The sequence below is a fragment of the Pteropus medius genome, unplaced genomic scaffold (assembly GCF_902729225.1).
Source record: "Pteropus medius unplaced genomic scaffold, Ma_sr-lr_union100, whole genome shotgun sequence".
NCBI lineage: Eukaryota > Metazoa > Chordata > Mammalia > Chiroptera > Pteropodidae > Pteropus > Pteropus medius.
The window spans coordinates 19,196,535-19,214,062 of NW_024340696.1; the positions used below are offsets into that span (position 1 = coordinate 19,196,535).

General features: G+C 48.1%; 1 long non-coding RNA gene and 1 pseudogene across 1 annotated transcript; one reads left to right on the forward strand and one right to left on the reverse strand.

Moving 5' to 3' along the window:
- The first annotated feature begins 160 nt into the window (after positions 1-160).
- LOC120606719 (uncharacterized) lies at positions 161-2,568 on the forward strand. The gene is made up of 2 exons (XR_005653953.1): positions 161-671; positions 1,130-2,568. It is a non-coding gene; the product is annotated as an uncharacterized LOC120606719 (long non-coding RNA).
- A 12,074-nt stretch (positions 2,569-14,642) lies between these two features.
- LOC120610626 (uncharacterized) lies at positions 14,643-14,761 on the reverse strand (annotated as a pseudogene).
- Positions 14,762-17,528: the final 2,767 nt, after the last annotated feature.

Here is a 17,528-nt window from a genome sequence, read left to right on the forward strand (position 1 = left end):
CCGCTGGGAGGTCCGCCCCGCGTCCGACTGCGGGACCCCAGGCCCGGGGCAGATGTGGGCAGATGTTAACATCTCCCGCCTCCCCGCGGCACTTCAGGCGGAGCCCGAGCGCGCCCCGCTCGGGCAGGCGCTGCAGAGCAAACCCAGGCAGGGCCTTCCCGCAGCAACTCGGGCCGCCTCGGCCGCAGCCGCTGGGAACCGCAGGGCACCCGCGCGGCCGGGCCACCCCGGCCATCCCCGCCACCCCAGGCTCCCCGCGTATCTAGGCCCCTCCTCCCCACCTCCCGCGGACCTAGCGACGTCACTGCGGCTCTGACGCGCGCTAATGGAGGCACGGGCGTCCTCCGGGGAGGTCCCGGTCCTTGCAGCCCTCTGCCGCGTCCTTGGCCTTCCTCCAGGGGAACCTCGATTTTCCAAATTCGGGAAGGCCGGCTGTCCTTTTGCTACTGATAAGGACGTGAGCGCATGGCAAAAGATTTTAACAATGCCCGGAAAGAAATAGCTGGACCCAAGAAAGAGACTAATAATAGCCGCCAGCTAGAGTTCTGCTCGCGTGTTCAGCGGTCTTAAGAACAATAATAACGACAACAACCATAATAGCCACCATTTATTGAGCGCTTACTCTGTACCAGGCACTGTGTTAAGCGCTTTGCAGGCAACAACCCTCGGAGGTAAGTACCGTTATTATCCCTATTTTGCAGGAAACCAGGGCACAGAGAGGTTAAGTAACTTGCCCCAGGCACACAGCTAGCCGATGTCAGTGCCAGAATTCCAACCCAGGCTGTCTGATCCCATGTACTTCTCATGTCACCCCACTAAGGTCGGGATCATCCTCTGCATCTTAAAGATGCGGAAACTAAGGCACATGGAAATTTAAGTACCTTGCCCAAGGTCACCTAGCTGGAAAATGGATGAGGCAGAAAGCGAACCGAGGGCTCCTCTCTGTCCGCAGAACCCGCGGTCTTGGCCATAAGCGATGCCACTTCCAAACTGCCTCCGACAGCCCAGCAAGCTTTGGCCCCGGGTCCCAAGAGGCGCAGCCTCTGCGGAGTTTGGGTGGGTTTCCGCGGCCTCCGATCCCCAGGTGTGAATCGAATCTTTCCGAGCATCGTCTCTGCTCTGCCCGCAGGCGTCAGATAGAAACGCGTCTCCAAGAATCCGGTCGGGGACCCGGCAGCACGGTGCTCAGAAGGGATGGAGCGGGGGCGGAGGCAGCGGGAGGGATCCCGGGTCCCACCTGCAGAGCGACGGGCAGGCGCGGGGCTGATGACTTGCCGGGAGCGGCCGGCAGAGGGCGCTGCCTCACGCGCTTCGGGTCCCACAGTCACCAGACCCCTGGGCGGGCGAGCTTCGACCTGCAGACCCACAGACTCAGAACGCCAAAGTAACGGTTTGTCCCAATGGCTGGCGCCCCTCTGGCCCCTCACCTCAGCTCTGGGCCTGCTTTCCTAATCACTCTTCATCTTCAGTGCTCCTGCCACCCCACCATCGGCCTCCCAAGCTTCCCCAGGCCCTGCATTGCTGGTTTAATCGCCTCTTGCTGAGAGGCAAGAACACTGATCCCATCCCTTTAAAAGGCCCAGGTGTTTGCAGGTCAAACTTGGCTCTCTCTCTCCTCGTGGGATAAATCATCCACTTGGAATAGGTAATTTTCCTTCTTTCTCCAAAATAGCAGGAGAGGATGGGTAAGGAAGGAGCAGATAGATGAAAGGATCTATTTTCATAGTTGCTACAGTGTATTAAGTGCTTGTTTTGTGCTGAGCCCTTTCTGTGTCTTGACTCCTTAATCATCACTGCAGCCCTGCGAGGTGTGCATCATTATTCTCATTTGACAGGTGAGGTCACAAAACTGCTAAGTGGCAAGGCTGGGAATCCACCAGGAGAATGTGACTTTAAAGTCATGCTCCCATCACCAGAATGTACAAGCTGATACAGTTGAACAGAAGAGGTAGGATACAAATCATGCAAAAACAAACCGAAATCTATCTACTCAGAGTACTTGGAAATACCACATGTGAATTAGGGGCTTCAATAGCTTTCTGAGCCCCCATTTGGGATTCAATTGTCTAAAAAGAAAAACAAAACCTAAAGATGCAATGAGAAAATAAGCACGAGGCTTTAGCTTTCTCTTGGAAGAGCATCCGGAGAGGCCCACTCACTTTCTATGGCTGGGCTCTGAGGAAATAAAGGTGGTTCTAGGAAAATCTGAAAAGTATGAAAGGAAAAAAAATCCCTTCTGTGGTTTTTACTTTAACCAAGCCTCATTCTGCTATTTGTGTTTTATTTTAAAACTAATGTGGCTCTCTCCACTCTTTAAATTGGCACGTAAACAGCAAAAACAGAAGGAAGGCCAGCTACAAACTTTAAATGTGGTGGGTTTTTCAGGAAGGAGGTACATGACTTGAAGTGGAAATGCAGATTAAATGAGGTGCCTTAAACATTTCAAAGACAGACTTTCCACAAGGAATTTAGATCATAAGCTCTTAGAACGGGAGCTTTGTCTGGGATTGGGCTCGGTATAGTGTCTAGAATCTGTGAGTGCCCAATAAAAATGGAAAACGAATCACACTGTTAGTCTATGTCTGCATCATCTAACCATCTGGGTCACCACTTTGCTTATGGTTTTAAAGTGTGGCTTCTGGGGGATTTTCCTGTCCTCTGGATCTTAGTCACACACCCCCCCTCAGACCCCTCACTTTTCCAGAAGTATGCTCTGGGAAACCAGTCAAGGTGAGGGCAGTCGTTGATGATGTCACTAAGCCTGGTTAAACAGAATGACTGCACGCTCTGGAATCACCAACTGGAGGCTTTTCCAAACAGGGACACCAAGGCAGAAGGGATCGCATGAGACTTGTCACTTTACAGTTCTCAGTCTCTTGCCCTATATCTTTGAACTAGAAGAATTCCCCTCTTACTCAACACAAGAGAGCCCCAGGCATCCCAAGCTTCCTCCTATAGAATCCTTGGGCTGCTCTGACCTTTCCTCCCTCTGCTACTTCCCTCGTTCTTTCGTGCATTTATTCTACCAACATGCTTTGAGAGCCCACTCTCTGTAGGTCCGGGGGTATAGCATAGAATCCAACACGAATTTATGAGCTCACTTTCTCCTATTCCCACCTGGCTCCTGACCTCATGCCTAGAGAGGCCCCACAATAGTAAATGACTTGCTTCTTCAGGTGAGGACTACTGCTCAGACTTATCTGATATTCTATCAGCTCCAGGCAGCTTCCTGAGACCACGCCCTCTGATCCCATATACCACCTTGGTGACACCCATTTGGCAGAAGTTCTGGGCCCTGATATACCCTCAGAAGCAGGGCCTGGAAATGCTCCAACTCCAGCACTTGTCCACATTCCTTTCTATCCTTTTCTTATTGTCACTCCTTCAATTCACAAGATAACTGTCGATGACTGAAATGTCTTGGGCCATATTTATGAAGCATCTACTACAGTGAAAAAGCCCATAGTGCCATAACACCCCACTGTTCAAAGAGAAATGTTAGTTTAAACAGTGACTAACTAAGGGATGTGTCAGATAATGCTTATGAGTTTTTCAGGTCATTTTTAAATTGAATCTTGGGATTGAGTGATTCAGAATAATGAGGGGAAGGAAGAACACTAGGCCTGTTTTAGCTTTCAAGATTATTCAAATGGAATAGATTTTTAACATCAACACCCTAGAATAGACAGAACGCTTAAGGTAAATTGCAAGTTTGTGTCTTTTTGGAAAACTTATTAATACTGAATGATCTTGGTCTTGACCCATTCCAAAAAAATGAAGAGAGGATTGAACTGTAGTATTCAGATTATGTCCCTGGAAATCCCTTTAGAAAGTAGATTCCAAATCAGTACTCTGATTCTTCTCGAATATCCCACCCCTTAAGACTGTCCCATCCCTTCTAGATACAGCATTATTTTCTCTCCCCTCGAGGAAGGCAGTGGCCCAGAGACCAGAAGAATGACAGAGAGTAAGGGGGATAACTTTTCCTTACCTGAGTTGCAGTACCACTTGAATCTATAGAACTCGTTATGTGTGGTATCTGCATGAGTTTGTGGTTGTGCATTCTCTGGCTCATGTCCAAAGTCTCCATAACATGGGGGTCTGAGATATGCCAAAAAGAAAGCCTATCTGTGGAAGCCGAGTCCACCCACCAAGAAGTTCTTGGTGGTCAGTGTCTGCGTGTCCAGCTGCTGGAGTGAAGAGAGTTGGAAACCACTGAGCATTCTTGCTGGGATCTGTCCAAGCCCTTTTGGGAACCGGCAACAAGCACTTGTCTGGGGAAATTAGTTTTGCACTTTCACAGAGTGAGAAATTCCACAGGGGCATTCTTGTGCTTGGGAAGAGAAATCAAACCCAGCTCATTCCTTCAGGGCCCATGCCATTAATAAAGCCGACCGAGTTCAGTTCAGCTGATCCAGCCCGGGGCCGTGAGGTGGGTGGGGCAGGAGCAGTGCAGTTCAGCGAATTTCACCTGTGGCTAAGGCCCTTCCGGACTAGCCCAAGCTTGAGATTTCAAGGGATCCTGTTACCAGCGTGTAAACACCGTGAGTGACGGCCAGCACTCCCAAGCGACCACAGAGGATCTCAAACCCTTCCTATCTTCCTAGAAACCCTGGCGGCCCGGCCGGCTGCTTGCTGTCTGATGCAACAGTTTGCAACGCTGATCCGGGAGCCAAGCCTGCCGCGGGGCGCTGGGCGCCCTGCCGACGCGCATGCGCGGGACGTGGGCCTGCGGGCCCGGCGGGGAAAACGCTTTGCACCACTGTGCTGGGGGCGGGGCGGGCAGAGAGACCTTTGGCAGCTCGCGCAGGCGATCTGAGCTTAATTAAACTTCTCCCGAGGCATTGGCTGACTGATTGACCCAGTGCTCCAAAAAAATCAGAAAGGCTCGAATCGCCCTAAACGCGACGGGAAAGCGAAGTTGGGGAGTTGGCTTTTGGTTTCCAGAGCTGCTGTGCCTTTGAATTCAGCATCCCTTCCTGCGCACCGCCCACACTGTCCCCCACCTCTCCTCCAATTCACAATGCTGTCAAGGCTCAAAACCTCATTAGGGCTTCAGGCCTCCTTGCCTGGGCCTTCGTACCGATTTCTCAAAAAGGGAGGAAAAGTGATTATAGAGGGGGAAAGAGACAAAGTTGCAGTATAAAGTTGGATAGCATCTTGATCAGTACCTTCCTCGCCTGCTTTCTCCACCCATGTGCCTTTAAAGGTTCTAACGTTATCCCGAGCAATAACATTAGTGAAACCACAGCTTTGATGTGCTAGTCGCATATTTTAATACACTTGAAAATAAATTCATAACTATCCAAATAAAAAATATGTTAGCTAAAAGTTTCTGACCTATTACATTTGGAGAAAAACTCCGGAGGTAATACTAATAATAGTTAACATATGTTGAGTGATTGCCAATGTCCCAGGCACTGTTCTAAGCACTTTAACTATTCTAAGCCCTTTTGACACCTTAGAAGGTGGGTGTTCTTTTCATTTTACAGTGGAGAAGAGTGAGACACAGAGAGGTTAAGTAACTTGCCTAAGATCACTGAGTCAGTATGTAAACTCTACTAGCCTCACTCTAGAGTCTACACTGCTGGCCTATCCAAAGAGGCTGAGTTACTGCTGGAGATCACCCAGGTAGTTTAGTCAGTCCACATTTGAACCTAAGTCTGGCTGACTCCAGAATTAAGCTCTTAACTAATGTGTGAAACTCCTTCCTGCCTATTTTCCAAATTTCATCTCCAACAGCCTTTTTACTTCTGTCTGCCTCCTTGAAATCCAAAAGATGCTTCCAAGTATTTCTCTTCTCAACCCTTACGTCTCCCCTTCCCACTCTCCCTGGGTGAGACAAAGGTTCTCAGTTCTAGTATTTCCTTCTCTGAACTAAAGCAACCAATAAATCTCTGATTTCCTTCAAATTCCTACTTTGAAGGTTCTATCTATTCTCATTTTTAGGCCATGGAACTGCCTATCAGCACCACCAAACTACATTTCCCAGACTGCCATTCTCACCTGGAATGAGAACAAAAATCCTATGTCAGACCATGTGGCTCCTATTTTGGGGTTGGAAAATCTGGTTACTAGCTTGGATAAAGATTGGTATGCCCATAGACTAATTCTTCTGGCCCAAGGCACACATGAATTCCCCAGGCCTCGGTGATTGGGGGTGGGGGTGGGGGGTTATTTCAGCAAACAAACCCTCAATTAGAGGCATAAATGAAGACTCGAACCAAGATTTCTAAAAGATGGCTGACTCCAGCCTTAGATATATTTTCTTTCTGCAATAGCCCTCACCACCACCTCCCCTTCCCTCACTTCACTTCCTTTTCTGTTCTTCCATATTCTTTGCTTAATTGTACCGTCATGCCACTCCCTTGCCCCCCCCACCCCACCCCATGCCCACACCCACTCTTTAACTGTTTAGTATAAAATCCAGCCCACCAGACTGAGGTTTTCTTCGACCCAAATGTTATTTTCAGAAGGAGCCATTGAGGTCGGGGTGTAATTGCAGCGTTGGGCCTCTGCAAGCCAAGCTGAAAATAATCAGCGAGGCAGATGGGGTGGGAAGAGAGTGTGGTGGCCGCTTCCACCAAAGAGTGAGAGAAACCCAATGGATGAGTCAGAAGGAGGCAAGGGCCAGGCTGGGCCTGCTGGGCTTACGGCTGGGAGTTCAGTTAAGGGGACACTGCCCAAGGTGCTGGGGCCTTTGACTGAGGCCCAATCCAAGGTGGTTCCTGGCTGTACAATCATAAGTTCTGTCCATATTTCCTGTGACAGCCACTAAGCTTCTCTTGCTCTTACTTAATTGGACCATAGCAGCCATGGGCCAAATGGGAACTGAGCTATCCAGTTGGCTTGCCCATCTCTAGAAGAGGTTTTCTCAGCCTTGGCACTATTGGCACATTGGGCTGAATAATTTTTGTCGTGGGGAACTGTCTTGTGCATTATGGAATGTTTAGGAATATCTTCAGCCTCTTCTTTCTAGATGCCAAAAGCACACACACACACACACACACACACACACACACACACACACAATCATGACTATCAAAAATGTCAGACATGCCAAATGTCCTTGGAAGGCAAAATCGCCCCTGGTTTGAGAACCACTGGTCTAGAGTGATCCAGTCCTCTAAAAGATCACATCACCTGTCCCCACTATGACCTCACTGCCTTGCATCACATCTGAATGGACCCCGATCAAAACTATTGGCCAACTCCCATTTCCAGTGACAACCATTGAATGCCTCAAACCCAGCATGAGTGCCTGCCATGTGTCTCTTTGTCTGCACTGCCCTTCACCAACCAAAATACGAGGTATTGAGAATGAAGTTGTGAACAAGACAGACATGTCCCTGCCTTCATGGAAATGACAGGCTGAGTGGGGGAAGACAGGATTACACAACCCTGAATGAGAAGCATGTAAAGAAAAGAAATAGGCTACTATAAGAAAATCAAAAAGGCTTTCTCGCCTAGTTAGGGCATCAAGAAGGGCTCTTGGAGGAAATAGGGAATTAGCCACTTAGAGATTCGAGGGTGAGGGAATGTTCCATGGAGCAGGAACAGAGTGTTCAGAAGCCCTGAGTTAAGAGAGGATGCCATACATTCAAGGAACCCAAAGAAGTCTGTCATAGATCAGACTCAGGACAGTGGGAAGTCATTTTCTCCTCTCACCCCGAAGCTTGCTTTTCCTGTACTCCTCCAGATTTCTAGCACAAGTGTGTAAACTTAGGATAATATTAAACCACATTTACTCCCCACCTTGTCCTTGCTCAACTCCCCTTAGTCACCCATTTACCAAGTTTTGTCAGTTCTACCACCAAAATCTCTCTGCAAACTGTCTCCTTGTCTCCATTCCCACCACCACAGCACTGATGCAGGCTGTCTTCATTACTCAGCCGAATTTGTGAAATAGCTTCCTAACGAGTCATCCTCCAGTCTCTACCACTGAGAAAGACATAGCTCTATGTCTCTGTTGGCTGAAAAAACCCTGCATGGCTTTAGAGGCCTGTTAGACAGGCTGCTGCCTCCCATGGCTTTTGGGTGCCCTTCATTAACTGCTCCCAACTACCTTCCACCCTCCTACTCTCTAGCCACCTGGACCACTAGGCACATCCCTTGAGCCTTCATACTCCTGCGATTTGGCTGTTTGGACTGGCCTTCACCAACCAAAATCACTTGGGGAATCCCCACATATTCTTTAAGACCCAGACAAAATGAACTCATGATTCTCTTCTATCCCTTCTTAGGCTTCCCGTAATTCTTCCCTCTGTTTCCATTGGGATTTATATATTGCTGCTGACCTTTTGTCACATTGACCCGTAGTTATCTGTTTAAACCCATCCCTTCCTCCCAAGTGGGAGAGCCTCAAAGGCAGATAATGTAGTAGACACCGTTGGCTGATTACCCAACACCCATTCTTTCCCTCCAGCTTCCTAAGAGAAGCCGAAGAAATGCAAGGCACAGTATACTATTTAGTGTTGTATATTAGTATACTATTTAGCTAAGCTGTTGTAACAAACAAATCCAGAGTACAGAGGCTTAAGCAAACTCACACGCCTCCTTGGAAACTGACCTCTTGACCAGCTCCAAGGGCAGGCCCGCCACCCTTCCTAAGAATTGCTTCAGGAACCTGGGCCTAAACTAATCAGTGTGCAGTAGCGACTTCTCTGGTTCCCTCATATGGGCTCTTCCCTTCTTTAATAACAGAACTCCAGATTTGGGGCCAAGCAGATGGCTGCCTCATAAGGACTACATTTCCCAGCCTCCCTTGCAGCTCGATGAGGCCATGAGTCTATGATCTCACCAATAGACTGTGAACAGAACTGAGTGTACCACTTCTATGCTGTGCCCTCAAAAGGACTGTGCATGCCCTTCCCCCTGACTGGGAGATGATAGAAACTAAAGCAGTCTCCCTGAACCTAGAGAAGGAAGCCACATCTGGAGGATGACGGAGTCCTCCTAGCAGTCTTAGATGGCTATTTTCTGAACTCTTATATGATATGAAAGAAATATATATTTCCATTTTGCTCACCATTCTGTATTTGTGGTCTCTTTGTTACAGCAACTTTACCCATACTCTATAAATACGCAGCACCTGGCTTCCGCAGGCTTCAGGGGAAGCCTGTGACCTCATTAGGGCCAGTGAGTTACGAGGAAAGGTTCGATGTGGCAGGGTGCCTGGAAAGGGATGTATTGTTTTTAGGAGAGAGCATCGTGGAGCAAACTTCTCTCCTCCTCAGGACATCGCCAGGCCTGGAACTATGGCAGTTCTTTTGCTAACAGGCTAAGAATGGGGATACACACACAAGAGGGCAGAGCTGAGAGAACCACAGGGAAATGGAGTCAGAGTATCTGGACTAAACTCTGAAGCCCACTCTCTTAGTCTACTTGGGCTGCCACAGACTGGATTGCTTAAACGGCACAAGTTGATTTTCTCACAGTTCTGAAGGGCCAGAAGTCTAAGATGAAGGTGTCATTGGGGTTGGTTTCTGGTGAGGCCTCTTCCTGGCTTGTAAACAGCCACCTTCTCACTGTGTTCTCACGTGGCCTCTTTGTGTTTGAGAGAGAGCTCTGGTGTGTCTTCCTCTTCTTATAAAGACACCAGTACCGTTGGATTAGGCATCCACCTTTATGACCTCGTTTAATCTTGATTACCTCCTTAAAGACGCTATCTTCAAATATAGTCACATGGAGGATTAAGGCTTCAACATATGAACTGGGGGTGGGGTGTGGGGTGGGGTGGGGTGGGGTGGGGTGGGGTGGGGGTGCATGATTCAGTCCATAAGCCCCACCCTACCTCTGGGCTTCCAATTGTGAGAAACAATAAATATCCTTTTGCTAAACCCTACAGTGTTTCACTCTTCTTCACATCCCTGCTGGGGCTAGAATGAATGCCCAATTGCTATTTTTCTTCCTTTACCTGTAATGACTACCTCACAGATAAGCTATAAGCATTTCTCTTTCTCTCTGCCCCGGCCTAAACACCTAAACACTTGTACCTCATCTCTAGAAAATTCTTCTCAGACCCCTCAACTACCACCACTGGCTACTTATACAGAGAGCTGAGGTTCAGCTGTAAAATAAGAGGGTTGGATGAGGTGTACCCCAACATACCTTTCAGCAGAAGCATTCCCTGAGTCCCTTCCAGCTCTAATGTCCCACAGCGCTGCCTGAGGCTCTCTCTGAAGGACTCATTCTGTGTTCAGACAGAAGACCAGTCTGGCATTAACAATGTAAGTTTATTGACGGGTCCCTCTGGGCTCCTGCCCCAACTCCCTGTGATTCCACAGGAGGCCTCTTCTAGCACTGACTGTCTGGGGTTCTGTTTGAAGCCTTTTCAAGCTCTGAAGTCCCAAAATTCTGTGAGACATGCTAAATAGGCCTTCTGCTCCAAACACAGAAGAGAAAGCTCTAGGGAGGGCCTGGATTGTCACAACATTGTCCGTCCTTCCAAATGAGACAAGAGGTTGGTCCTGCTGAGAAACAGGCAAGGGGTAGGGGGCTAGGAGGGGGGCCTTGCAATGCTCAGACATTCAGCAAGTCCTGCAGCAAGGACACTCAGGTTCTTGTGCCCATGGCCATCTAGACTGCCATTAGTGGTGCCCAAAATGGAGATCATAGACCCAGGCAACACTTTCCTCCTTCCAGCCTTGAGAACTCCACTCATGCAGACTGGGGAAAGGGAATGTGAGAGAATTAGATCTCAAGGGAAATGACCAGCGACTGGACCCTGGTCAGCCAGGACCTTGAGGGTCTAGAAGTGTTTACTCCTGAGTCTGCAGTGATTCCAGGCTTTCCTTCTATGCCTTTTGAAGTGACCATTTATAGGAAACTCATTATGTGCTGAGCTCTATGTTCTATGCTCAACAGTCTACCTATATTAGCTTATTTTGTCTTCATGACAACCCTGCAGGTATATATCATCACTTGTCCTGTTTTACAGATAAGCAAACTAAGGTTTAGGTGAAATTACGTGCTTGGAGTTAAAAAGCAACAGAGCTAGATCTGACGTCACATTCTTAAACAGAGTGTATGATGGGAGGCCTTTGGAATTTGGCAGCATCTTCTCTGGTCTCATAACCTGGGCAGGCATGGGGAAAGGGCATGGTGCGGCCCCAGGCCTGCAAGGCCAGTAAGGCCAGTGCTGATGGGAAGGAAGTTAGGACCAGAGAAACGCGGTGGCTGGAATGAAGGACAAAGCAGGCAAAGACCACCAGGCGATCCCGGTCAGGTACAAGGGGGTGTGGTCAGGTCTTCAGTTAGGGTCTATTGGACCTAACCAGAAGTGAAAACAGTGGTCCTCTTCATAAGTGGTCATTAGCATCAGGGGTCTGCCCATCCCTCCTCCTAGCAGGAGCCCTACAGCAGGTGGGGGATGGCCCAAGGAGCAAGAGGCCACCTTGAAGAAGCCTGTGTCCTGGCTATTTATTTTGTATGTTGTCACAACTGTTCCTTACCTGTCTGTTCCGCTCAATATCTGGGAGGGCAAATGACACACCCCAGACTCCTCTGATAGCTAGCTCTGACTACATTTACCCCGTGAAAGGTGCTGGAGGAAGACGAGAGGCGGGAGAAGTCTGGGTGTTTCTTCTCATAGACCCCCAACTTTGGTGGCATCTCTGGCACGACTCCCTCCTCTCCGTGGCTCCAGCTCTCAGTAGGCAGCTCCAGCCCCTGGGCTACCAGCCCCTCCTCCCCTTGTTTTTCCGGTAGTGGCAGTTCGCTGCTGCTGCCGCTGCTGCCTCCACCGCCACTGCTGCCGCCGCTGCCGCCGCCGCCGCCGCCGCCGCCGCCGCCGCCGCCGCTGCTATATATTTTGCCAGCCCACTCCTCATGTGCTCTTTCAGCAACTTCCAACCATTCCTTCTACAGAGCATGACTTCTGTTTCCTGACTGGACCTTGTCCTCTCCAGCTGGAAGGAGACAGAGTCGCCACAACCTACCCTAGCTGTGGATGGGGGCAGGCAGTGTCTCTCAGGCAGAGCAGCCCTGTCTTATTCCTCACGGGCTGCCATAACAAAATACCAAAGACTGTGGCTTATAAACAACAGAAATTTATTTCTCACAGTCCTAAAGGCCAGACATCCAAGACCAGGGTGTGGCAGCCTAGTTGGGCTCTGGTGCAAGCTCTTTCCCACGTTGCAGGTGGCCCACTTACTGTTGAGTCGACACACAGGCCAGGTTGCTCGGTGGGGTCCCTTTTATAATAGCACCAATCCTATTCACAGGGCTCCGCCCTCATGACCTAATCACCTCCCAAAAGCCCCACCTCCTAATTTAATCACCTTGGGCACTAAGATTTCAGCAAATGAATTTGGAGGAGAGGAGACACAAACATTCAGACCATAGCAGGAAGGAAACTCCCAAGGATGAGGGTGAACAGAAGTCCCACCCTTCAGCCAGGCCACCAGAATGCCAGATTGGGTAACAGAGACAGATCTGAGCAGCCCCCAGCAGGACTCCATGGATCCCAGGCCTGTGCCCCCTTTGGGATGCGTCAGATGTTGGAGACAAGGGGCAGGGCTGAAAAGTGTAGTCCACCCGAAGCTGCCACCTGCCCATCCTCAAGCCCGCATTGTGTGTGAGGCTGTGTGAATGCACCCACATGCACACAGGCCTACATGGACACACCGGCCTGGCCCCCACCTTGGCCCAGGAGAAGATGGTAAAGGGCTATGCATTTGGCAGGTAAGGCGGGAAGGGCTGAGTGGCTCCACTCACAACTCCCCCCCCAACCCCCACCCCCGCCAAGTTCCTGGGAGACTCTCTGATATTTCCCTGGAGAGCTGTGGTCTCAGAGGCCCTTGCCCTCCACAATGTCAAGAAGAAAGGACACTGGGAAACTTCCAAAATCAATTCAGACTTTACAAGCCTCTCTGAGCTTCTAAGCCAGATGGTGGCCGATGCCCTTGTGGACACACATCAAGAGTGAAGACAGGCTGCCTCAAAACACCTCATCCCCAGATCCCGCCACCTCCTGGAACTCAGCCTCCAAATGACCCCAAGCCTTGCACTGGGCTCTGAGCAGTGCAGAATGTCTCCCTCATAATCACGCTCACAGGACACAGCCTGGTGTGGCCACATGACGAGCATGAGGCTTGGAGTTGTCTGAATCTCAGCCTGGACTGATAGGAGGCTGTGAGGCACTGGGCAAGTGCCCCAAGTGCCCTTCTGAGCCCGATTCCTCTTCTGTGAAATGGAGGTCATAGCTACATGGAAGGTCTGACAAATGTGAGAGTGCCCGCCTCTTCCCTCTTTCCTTCCTCTTCTGGACCTCCTTAGCCTCCACTGACCATTCTACCACCAAGCTGCGGGGCCCTCATTTCCCAAAATCCTCCCAACTGCAGCCCGACCTCTGAGCCTCGCAGGAGACAGTGGTTTCACCACCCTTTGCTTGTGGCCTGCCGTGGGCCAGCTCCCCTGAGAGCAAAGGCCTCAGAACCGGGTGATTTGGGCCCCACCCTCTTTGTAAATACCAGTTGGGCACCAACTGACCTCAAGAGGAAAGTGCTCCACTGGGACCCTCCTCTCCCAGCCCTGCCCTCTGCTGTATGTTCCAGGAGAAGTGCCAGGCAAATCTGGCACCCTCGTACCCAGGCCACCTCCATCCTGGAAATAGTCACTTAGAGCCAAACATTTGGCTGAAGGTGGAGGGAAGTTAAAAGTCCCTGAGTGCTTCTCTCCTGCCCTCTCACAGCACCACTCTGGGCTGCCCCAGACAGGGCACGCTCTCTCTAATTTAATTTTTGTAATGATCATGATAGACATACATAAAGAGGACTTTACTGTTATTCATTTTTCTGAAAAATGAAGACAGGGATTAAATATAACAAAATATTAATCATTTTAATTCTAGGTAATAGGAATGTGTGTTTTATTGTTCTTCGTAACATCCTTTTCTATCTCTAAATAAAAACATTTTAAAATAAATAAGATTAATACAGGTTCATTGGGAACATTTTTTGAAAATGCCAAAAAGTGTAAAGAGGAAAATAACCACCAAAACCTCTCCTTTGGACCGTTTTTATATTGGATTATCTCCTTCTGGTCCTGTTCCTAGCATATATTTATGTCATTTTATTCTCTTTTTGTTTTAATTAAGATATAATTGACATATAACATTGTATTAGTTTTAGATTCATTTTATTCTTTTTACAAAAAAAGAAACCACATTGTTTAATAACACTTTTTCTTCTTAATGTATTTCGAATAGTTTCCCACGCCCCTGAATGTTAATAGTTACTTTAGTAAACTTTTTTCAGTCTTTTTTCTGTGTAATAATGAATAAGGTATATTTTTTATGATTAGGGTCCATATGGATCCCATTAGGATCATACCATTTATGCCTTTTATTATTTTTTCTTATTTAAAAGATACTAGATTTTTGTTTTGTAGAAAAGTTAGGAAATACAGATAAGCAAACAAAAGACCATGTAAAAATCCTTATGGCCTCCCCACTCTGAAACAACCTCTGCTAACATTTTAGTTTTAAATCTTCCTCTCCACTTTTCTATGTACATATATAAATATATATAAATATACATTTTAAAATAAAATTGGAATCATAGGGCTTATACTTGTATTTTTAAGTATGATCAAAGCTGTTCATTCTCCCTCCCCCCTCCCCTCCTTTTTTTCTTAAAAAAGGCCTACAGCACCTGGTCTTCCTAGGTGGTCTCCCATTCGAGTACTAACCAGGCCCGACCCTGCTTAGCTTCCAAGATTAGATGAGATCAGGCTCTTTCAGGGTGGCATGGCTGTAGACTCCCCCTCCCCTTTGTATTTACTTTAGATGCTAGACTTCTGGAAGGTACTAATTTTTTTTTCATTTATTTTTCAATTACAGTTGACATACAATATTGTATTAGTTTCTGGTGTACAATACAGTGATTAGATATTTATATACCTTACGAAGTGATCATCAAAATGAGTCCAGTACTCTGACACCATACATAGTCTGTTTATACTATTTTTAACTTGCGTTTTTTTGTTGTTTACTTAACAATATACCTTACATGGATTACGATTGTTTCGGCTACAAATGACAGAAAACCCAAAGTAACAGTGGCTTAAACACGTTTATTTCTTTCTCTAGTAGATGATGTCAGAGATGAGCAGTCCAGACTGGTGTGGCAGCCCCCTAACCATCAGGGACCCAGGCTCTGTCTAACTGGGGCTCTCCATCCTTAGCTCATGCTGTCCACTTGAGGCCCAAGGCGGCTGGCTGCTCGAGAAGGGGGAAGTAGAGAGCCGCTTCTCAAAAAGGACACTTGCTGGAATCCGTGCATCACTTCTGTTTATACACCACTAGCCAAAACTAAGTCCCACATTCCACAGGAAATAGGATATTACCTAAGTAGGGCTTCTATTACCATGGCAAAAGGGGGACAACTGGCTTCTCTGTCATGTATCACAAACATCCTTCCATGTGTATAGTTTTGTATCCTGTTTCTTCTTTTTGGTAAACATTGTACATCATTAAATATTCTTTAAAATTCTTAATTTTTAATGGCTGCTGAAAATATATAGGTAGCCCTGCTTATAGATCCAGTGCCTTATTACTTGATAATTGGGTGATTTGCTCTCATAAATATACCTCTTCTATGAATAAAATTTGTCAGAGGAAGAGATTCCAAGCTTTCCTCTGCACCTTGGGGATGCCCACGTAAGACATTTTGCAGGGGAGTCAGGGTAGTATCTGCCTTGGAAGCTGGCTTACAGGACCAAATTGTTTTCCATTAAGAAATGAAGCTTTTTAACAAAAAGCATAGCCCACTGCTCTCGTTACAGGAGAAGTCACAGAAGTGGAAAGAGCCTGGTGGGCAGTCCTGCCCAGGGTCGGGGGTGGAGTGGGTGGGAAGATGTTGGGGTTGGGCGGAGGGGATCAAATCAGAAGAGACCATGGAGTCTCAGGAGCCAGGCAGGGCCTGGCCCTGGAGAGCCTTATGGGACTCCTTGGGGCCCAATTCAATCTTCATTTAGGTTCAACAAATGCTTTCTGAGCCTCTACTCAGGGCCATGCCTGTGCCAGGCCCTGGGCATGACTCAGAGAGTATATGTTCCCAGCTCTCCAGGGGCTCAGTCAGCTCTAAATTCTCAAATGTTAGAGTTCAATCTAGAAAGCTGCCAATAATGCTGCATCCTAGGGCCCACGCCCAAAAGTCTGATGCAGCAGGTGTTGGGAGGCCTAGAATCTGCATCTCTTTCAATCTCTGCAGGTGACCCTGGTGAGGGTGATCAGGAACCATTTTGGAGGGAAAGAATCAGTCAAGGCTCTGGGAGGAAATCTTCTAAACTAGGCAAACCTAGGGCCTCTATCTGCTCCATAGGTAGCTTGAACCTAGACTAAGCCTTAGGCTAGAACAAAGCAATGAGGACACCTGTCAGACACACCTGTAAAATCCTTGTTTCAGGGTGGGGAGGCCACAAGGATTTTACCAGATCTCAGTTCCAGCTTTTGGTAGCTGAGCGACCTCAGGCAAATTAGTTAACCTCCCCAAGCCTCAGTTTTCCCATCTGTAAAATGGGAATAATCATAGTGCTTCCGATGTGGAAATAGACATTAGTGCTTAGCAAAGAGTCTGGCACTCAATCAATGCTAGATATTATTAAAGTACTTTAAATTAATTTATTAATTAAAATCTCCTCTAGGTAAGTAATTACAGCAAGAGACTGGAGACAAGGTGTATAAAGCATCTCATACACTGCCTGACCTACGGTGGTAGGCATTCATTAAATGATTATTATTATTAACATCCTCATATACATTTTAATTAGAGACCTTATCATCTCTGCAGCTCTGCCCACTGCACAATTTTATCCCCCCAAGAGAAATCATGGATTTGGGGGCTCCAAAATGTGGACTTAACATCTACCCCTAGTTCCTGCCCCCAGCATGAAAGAGATTTTCTCAGCTCCTTCGGGAAGTATGTACAAGGGACAAGCAGGTAAGATGAGCATGAATGGGAACCTCATGTCCCAACTTTCAACTCCCTGCTTTTGAGGGAACCCAGTCCTAGCCCTGGGCCATTCACCTGGCCAGAGGGTCAAGGAGCTGTGGAGGCCAGGAGCTGCTATGAGGTGAGAAGAGGCAGGGGCCCTGTTGATAATTACATTTTCAAGTGCCGAAGATGGCCACGTTGCCATGGTGATGCTGATGGCTCTGAGCAAGCTGATGCCTCTCTCGAGTTGTGAGTCAGGTTCACCTTTATTTATTAAAAAAGAAAATAAACGCCCTGACCTGTGAAGGACGAAGCAAATCTCCAGGTGGAGGCCACAGTGTCTGCTGCTGGGGGCGAATCGGCAGCAGTGCTCACAGCCCATCAGTCTCCTAACGTCAGCTGGCCCAGCCCACTCTGGGGCCCAGAAAAGTCCACAGAGGTAAGTGGGGAGTCAGCATCTCAAGCTGTGGCCCAGGAGAGGAAGCACAAACAGAATCCACACTGCTGGTTGGAAACCACTTAATAGGAAGCAGATCCCATTTTCTCAGCTCTGGCCCAAGAGTCAGACTCCTTCAGGAGACTGCTCCACTC